This window comes from Sinohyriopsis cumingii, unplaced genomic scaffold, assembly GCF_028554795.1.
Source record: "Sinohyriopsis cumingii isolate HCF-2022 unplaced genomic scaffold, ASM2855479v2 utg003732l, whole genome shotgun sequence".
NCBI lineage: Eukaryota > Metazoa > Mollusca > Bivalvia > Unionida > Unionidae > Sinohyriopsis > Sinohyriopsis cumingii.
In genome coordinates, this window is record NW_028316578.1 from 201,874 (window position 1) to 210,045 (window position 8,172).

General features: G+C 35.3%; 2 non-coding genes across 2 annotated transcripts; one reads left to right on the forward strand and one right to left on the reverse strand.

Annotated features, from left to right (window-relative positions):
• Positions 1-758: 758 nt before the first annotated feature.
• Positions 759-829, reverse strand: Trnag-gcc (transfer RNA glycine (anticodon GCC)). Its single transcript has one exon. It is a non-coding gene; the product is annotated as a tRNA-Gly (tRNA).
• A 1,433-nt stretch (positions 830-2,262) lies between these two features.
• Positions 2,263-2,334, forward strand: Trnap-ugg (transfer RNA proline (anticodon UGG)). Its single transcript has one exon. It is a non-coding gene; the product is annotated as a tRNA-Pro (tRNA).
• The last annotated feature ends 5,838 nt before the right edge of the window (positions 2,335-8,172 follow it).

Genomic DNA, 8,172 nt, shown 5'->3' on the forward strand with positions numbered 1-8,172 from the left:
ATTGTGCAGGCATAAACTTTGAACTCTTGTGTGATAACGAACGAGAGAGAGAGAGAGAGAGAGAGAGAGAGAGAGAGAGAGAGAGAGAGAGAGAGAAAGAGAGAGAGAGAGAGAGTGCGAGGGAGAGAGAGAGAGGGAGAGAGAGAGGTCAATGATCGTTTGATACAGTAATCTGTAAATAACACAAAAACATTGTGAATGGGAACTTAGTATCATTCCTTTCAGTCTGGATTTGAAATCAGTTCAATGAAATTCGAGTCAAAGTTGGCTGGAGAAGGTCAAACGTGAAACGAGGTTTACAGACAGACATAAATGTTGAAATAAATTGAAGACATCTCTAAAAGAGTATTCTAGTGTCATAAAGTAAATGATAATAACACGTTCAGTACACTGAAATGTTCTTGTGTTAAAATAATTAAGGGCGATAGGCATCGTCATCCGGATTTAAAGATTAACCTCTGACTGAAAAATGAAGGTTATTACGCTCTTCCTACAGTTCCAATTAGAAACTCCTTATAGACAAGATAAGGATCTGTCCCACTGTAATGGAAAGCTGTTTTGCACCAACATCCATGTTTTTTTCCGGGAAGCGAGGGACACTCAGTGTGAGACATCCAAGCTTCTGATTCAAGGACTGTTCCGATTTCAGTTGTGGAGTTGGCATAAAACACAAAAGTGAGCGAAAATTAGACTAGGGCAAAAAGAGTTATTACAAATATTGGATTATGCAAACATTCTAAAACTATATAAAAAAAATTTGCATCGGCCGGGAATCGAACCCGGGCCGCCCGCGTGGCAGGCGAGCATTCTACCACTGAACCACCGATGCACATTATTCCCTTGCTTCGTAAGGGCCTATCTCCCCACCGTGTCTTTACCTTAACTGCCTAATGTCATTTACATGTCTGTGTCATCTAATTCAGTAGGCGTTGATTTATTGATTGACTGCCTATGGGGTTACAATGCATGCTGTTAGAATAAACCGACACAACACATCTCTTTATTTGATTCTGAAACGGCGTAGATTACTTGGATTGAAGCACTTTCTAAATTGGAGACAGCCACATGATTTCTCACTTGCTAGTCTCTTCAAAGGTCTTGTCTGCTTGAATTTCATCTCACATCTATCCACAAGATGCATTTTAGTAGAAAACGGTATTCGTTTTCAAGGAGGTTGTAAATAGAACAAAGTCTATCCGGAATTGGTTTTTAAGCAAAATATTGATGGACGAATTCATAATATTTGTACAGATTTCCTATCATATCTTTAACGAAAGATGAATGTGCTGCTTAGAGAGAACCTAAAACGAACCTTGCCTAATCCACCTACTGGAATTATCTTTTTTGTTGTTGTGAAAATCAACTGTCAAATTAATGGTATGACCGTCGACTAGAATGGCAAATTTGGCTTCCATCGACATACATCAGCATGCATTCATCTTTATGCATAATGCAAGTGTCAAACGGGGACGCCGGCGAATGGAGAATGCTGTTTGATCAACGAATTGTCCAAGGGTCTATCGGCAGCAATTAATATTATGTAGATCTGAAACTCTTGATTATTATCAACAGTAAAATTCAGATGAGTTGGATTTCATTTAGAAGCATGCAAATAAAATATCATTTTAATTCTAAATATGTCTTCGTCATCGGAAATCGACTTTATCTTAAAGCATGTTAGTCTAAACAAAGTCAACTAATTACTTTTCATTTGTTACCCACAACAACAATCAGCTTGATTGCATAGTTTCGGTCTTGAATTTAGAGAACCAGTCTGTGTATACAACAATGAATAATGTCATCCATAAATTACATATATTACAAAACACCCTCTTCAGAGAAAACTAAGAGAGAAAAAGAAAACACTTTATAAGAACATTAAGTTCCTTCCTATCATCTGGTCTTAAATGATGCAAAGATTATTAAAATTCATTAAATTTAGTTTGATCATGGGTCATTTGCGACAGTTTTTTCTCCTTGGAAGAAGGACTTATATGTGTATGTCTCATAGATTTGGGAGATTAGCTTTGAAGCAAACTGAATAGTAAATGATATCAAAAGACTGATATTTCGAAACAATACTATTTGTGCATGAAATGTACACAAGGAAATGAAATATGTACGTTTCATCTATGATATAATCTTTTCATGTGCAAGGATCTGAGTAACAGCAGCGCACTGATATCAAGCTGTCGATAAGGTAGCGGCTCGTATGCAGGACAAATATAAAGGCGGATAATGGCACGATTATTTCCCATGTGAGGCTCGTTGGTCTAGGGGTATGATTCTCGCTTTGGGTGCGAGAGGTCCCGGGTTCAAATCCCGGACGAGCCCACCATTTTGGAAATGAAAGTTAATACTCATTTTGTAGTATCCTGGTAAATGGTTGAAGCAATCTCTCGGGACAGCCATGAGTGAAATATTTCATTTTCAATTATTCGTGTAAATGCAATACTTTTGACGGATTCATTTCGGAAACGCTGGTGAATTGTCATTTCTCCAAAACTTGAAATAGGTTTTCATATAGTTAGTCAAGTACAATTAATTGGAAGTTAACTTCCCAGAACCCCATTTACGACTTCAGCTTCAGAGGATGTACTGAAATTCTTGAACAAATATAACTACTGTATGGACCAGTGGATTAGCATAGTTTTTCATTGCACTCTTATCTTCCTCTGAACAAAGTTAACCTCAACACCCATACAGAAAAAGTTTGTTTTAGACATCCTTATCAAAATGTATGCTAATAATTATTTAACTTCTGCCAGTTTTGATTGCATAGTTTCATTCTTGAATTTAGAGAACCAGTTTATGTATACAAGAAAGACTAATCTTAACCACAATTACATATGTCAGAAAACACCATCGTCAGAGAAAACTAAGAGAAATAAAAAACACTTTATAGTGACACTAAGTTCCTTCTTATCCTATGCAATAATGATTAAAATTCATTAAAATCAGTTTTTCCTTTGGTCATTTGCGACAGTTTTTTTTTGTCCTTGGAGGAAGGACTTATATTTGGGTCATTATCTTCATTATTTGGACATAATGTCGACAAGTAACTGGAGAAGAAAGCCTGGCGATGAATGTAAAAACAAAAGTAATTTGAAGTTATTCTGTCTTCTTGTTCTGAAGCAAATTGAATAGTTTAATGATGACGAAAGACTAAGATTTTGAAACTTTACTAGTTGTGTATGAAATGTACTCATTCTCAAAAAGGAGCATGCCCATCAAGATATATAGACGGAATAAAGCTATCGGTCAATCGATAGATTGATATATAGATATATATTTCATCATTCCAACGAAGGAAAATACCCATCAAGAGAATCAAAATACTTGAACAGGCAATACAATAGACATATAGGCAGACAAACAGGCAGACAGGTTTACAATGGATTGAGATTGAAGCAGACATACAGTTATACATAGAGACAGACAGATAGATGCGAATGAATCTATGTACCATAATGGTCCCGCAGAATGTTCATTAAAAGTAAATAAATTAAATGCCTTTTGGTTTCCTCTGCATTCTCTTTATACAGTTTAAACAATACATCACATAAAACATGGTTTACGCATCATATGAACTATATTTTTAACTTTACAATTTTGATTTTGTTTTAACGTTAATTGCTAGGTCTGAATTAATTAGAAACATTCACCACTTACTACCATTCGATTTACACTTTTAAAAACCAGGCTTGTCGATACTCGGAAGACTGGATCTCGCCCAAAATGCTCCTTATATTTTCATTTCCTTTGTAAGCTCTATTCAAAGTGTAACTTTGAAACGCATCAGGAAATTGTTGTTGCAAATCACACAAATATTCACACAAATATTCTCTTGCAAACTTTGATTCATATGCTGAACATCGATTGAAACTAACAAATAACGTAATTGTTATCTTTTGTTGTGTAAGGTTGTAAGGAATGGAAAGAAGAAAAAATAAGAACGTCGATTAAAACCAGCAAAGAACATGTGTGCGTCTGCGTGTGTGTGTGTGTGTGTGATTTGGATTTTTAACGTAGCTTTAATAATCTATCAGTCATATCGCTACGATGTCCGCAGTGCGACAGATTATAGTTATGTCTAGTACTGGGGCATCATGCCGCAGACATGTAGCATGATGTCCAACCCAGTCATATTATCCTGACACCAGGTGGACCAGTCCTAACACTAACCTCTTAATGCTGAGCGTGAAGCGAGGCAGCTGTTAGTAGCATTTTGTAAGTCTTTGGTATGACTCGACCGGGGATCAGCAAAGAACGTAATTGGTAGGTTGTGATTTTTCTTGTTGAGAATCTTTATTATTCTTAAAACATCAAGTCTCAGTTTACCCACTTTCTTGATTTTCTAACCTATTTCACGAAAAGCAACAAGCAAACGTCATTAAATGTTGTTGATTGTTACAAATCGTGTGGGAGATATGTATTGGGAATTTGACAATGCTCCTGAACGTACGACTTATTGGAAAAGTATTTTACGTAACAATTGATGAATCTCCTTTAAAACTATTCTAGTGTCCAGATTATGTTTTAAAGAAAGTATATGATACTAATTTAAGATGATGCGCCAAAGCATATTCACGCCTGAATTTTCAATCAAGTGTTCGGTTCATTAGAAAGCGAAACCATACAAAAGGCATATGGTCAATTAAGTGTTTTATCGTTGCAGTTCAAAGATGAACAAGTAAGTCAAATTAGGAAAACTTTGATGTTCAAAAAAATTCACATTTACTCTGCGAATGTATGTCTGTCCATATAATCAGTAAGAATTAAGAATAAAATGTCTTCAGTTAGTTCGCTCTAAAATTGTAAGACATTTTCATGAAACTTGGTCTGTCCTTATTTCAAAATCAACAAATTTCATTTTACTCCCGTTCTCTTATTGTGTGTGTCTGAAGGTGATAAATACTGACTACCACTTGATCAATATCATAAGTAGGTAACATCTTCGGCTAGAGAGTTTATTCTGTTTCTCGGATTTTCAAATGCAACTGTTTCTGCTATAACTATGCATCACCACGGCTCCTGTTCATTCACTGGCTTCGTATGTAACTGCACGTGTTACATTTCCAATAAGTACCATGTTTCCGTTCTTTTAAATGTTTTGAACGCAACTGATCGTGCAAAAATTGTGATAATCACCATGTCCTGGAAGAAATCTTCTGCTCTTGATGAGGAGTATAATGCAGTGTATGGCTTCAGACACCATGTGCGGCCAGTGATTTCCTCCCTTTAAAGGTTTCAATTGAAATAAATAGTCGCATAATTGCGATTCGAATTCAATTGAATATATTATAATTTTCTTCCTAAGTTATGCTTTCGGTGAAAATAATATCGGTGTTTTCTCGTTGTGTATGTGACATATGTTGGGAAGTTATATTTGTAGTTGTAGATGGCTAGATGATCAACCTGTCTTGCATTTCTTTACCTTTCAGAGATCAATCTTCAGGACTTCAATCAGCCTCAGCTTTCAAAAGTTGACAACCCTATTAAGAATAAATATGCTTGATAAAGTTATATTTACAATTATACGGTGCAACATTTTGGAATTGTTATCTTCACAGAGCTGTAACAACAATAAGTCATCTTGCAGATGCGGAACGTCGATTGAAACCAAAAAAGAACATAATTGTTAGTTTTAATTTGTAAGCTTGTAAAGAATGTAAGAAAGAAAAAAAGAAGATCGACTTTAACCAACAAAGAACGTACTTGTTACATTTGTTTTGCAAGCTTTTAAGGAATGTAAAAGAAAAAAAGAACGTGGACTGAAACCAACATAGATCGTAATTGTTATTTTTTGTTTTGTAAAGTTGTATGGAATATAAAGGAGAAAAACTAAGAACGTCGAATATAACTAACAAAAAACGAAATTGTTAGTTTTGTTTTGTTGAGAATATTTATTCTTCTTAAAACTTCAGGTCTCTGTTTAACCACTTGCTTGATTTTTCAACTTATTTCTCGAAATACATCGAACAAGCGTCATTAAATCTTGTTGATGTTGCAAAATCGTGTGGGAAATATGTGTTTGGAATTAACAATGCTCCTGAACCCATGCTTTACAGGAAAGGTATTTAACGTAACAATTGATGAATCTCCTTTAAATATATCCTAATGTCCCGATTATTCCCGTTTGCAAGTTTATTCTGTTGTATAATGTCAAATTTAGGAAATCTACTCCTTATTCCATTTCTTTTTCGTTTTAATTTTAATTGATGAATGTTGGTTGTTTTATCCAGTCAGGAAACTATTTTTCCTCCACATGGGTCCAAACGAGGAAACTATCCTCAATACACCTAACGTACAAAAATGGTAATTTATGGCCGTTGCACACTTTTCTTTCTCCAAGTATACAGTTTTAAGAGGCTGTAAGTTTGGTCAGTTTTTTCCAGGAAATCATTTGTATCTTTAAAATATGGATAGTGTTTCTGCGCCAAAGTGTTTCGATTAAAATAAATCCGCTCGGCAACACGCTCAGTCTGTCTTGAACAATCTGAAACAATGTGCCACTTGTCCGAACTTCGCTTGGCATAGTCCAGTTCTAGACCCGTTTGTGACTTTTCGGATAAATATAACAATACCTTGGTATTGAATTCGGAATACAGCAGTCGAATTCCCTTGTGTTCAGAAATCTACCTAAACATACTTTACCAAGACTTCGTCTGATTTCCATTTACTATTCAAAAATATCGTCGGACTTCCATGTTTTCGGCAAGTTTCCGTCTGACTTTTATTTACCTTTTCAAGATTCAATCCGAGTCACATTTCTGTCTCACTTCAAACTGGGTTTGTAATAGGCTGATAATATTGCAAAATCATTTCATTGTAGCTCTAATTCCAAAATGTACTGATGAAAGACATTGGTGGCATTACTTTTACTAGACTTCTTGATTGCCAGAGAACTGTTTTAGCATTAATTTTGCAACTCCCTATTTTATGATTTACTCAGGTTTGAGTTCTGGATAGAAACATCAGGTGTGCTTTTGTTTCGATAGACAGAAATGCATTTCTGCACATTCTCAGGCATACAGTTCTATGAATGCTATGGCATGCAGTTTAATACATCCTCAATGACAAAATAATTGCTTTTGATTTTGGATTCACGGGGCATCTATCAAACGAGGGACATTCTGTGTGAGAAACCCCATCTCCTGATGGAAGACTTTAAGTTGTGGCGTTGGCATACAAAACATAAGTGAGCGACAATTAGGTTACAGCGAGAAACGCTAGTACAATTTAGGACCATGCACACATTCTGAACGTAAAAGTACCCTTTCATCGACTTGCAATCAAATGAAGGCCGCCAGCGTCTGTATATATATGGCTCTTAGATCTTTCTACAAGACACATGCAAGTAGAGAAATGGTGTTCATTTCTAAGGAGGTTGTGAATCAAATAAAATCCCTCCTGAATTAGTTTGTAAGCAAGACATTAATGGACGCAATTCGCACTATTGGTACAGTTTTCCTATCCTAAAGTTTGGTGTATTGCTTAGATAAAACCTGCAATCAACTTTGCCTAATGCATCTACTGCAAATATATCTGTTTCGTTTACTATAATATTCAACGCTGGCAGCAAGATCATGTATAATACTAAAGGTTTAGTAAAGAACATGCCAAATATCTGGTACACCAGGATTTCCTGAGGAAAAACTAATGATCTGAGCTCAAATCCAAATAAAGATGTTTTCATACAAAATTAATAATCTTACTTTATAATCTACAACCATATACACAATAAGCCTTCAATATGTTATTGATAAAAAAGACATTATTCAGATAGGCCCAATCTCCTACCCGCAATTAAGGAGAAACTTCAATCACACAGTAGAAATACAGTATAGATAACAGTTTGCCTTTTTAAAAAAAATGATTGTATGTTGTTTACACATATATGTATGTTTGCGTGCGTGCATGTTTGCGCATGAGGATATAGTTTATCTTTCAAACGGTGTAATTGTAGATATAACAGTATGTCGTACATTTATTCTTAATGACGTTGTAGAGTTTTGAAATTGCAGGCTGATTATAGTTCTATTTGTTGTCCTCTGAAATGTAATGAAACCCATGACAGGTTGATCATCTAAACATTTACATCTCCAATGATGACTTTCCCACATATGACATTGTGCAGGCATAAACTTTGAACTCTTGTGTGATAACGAA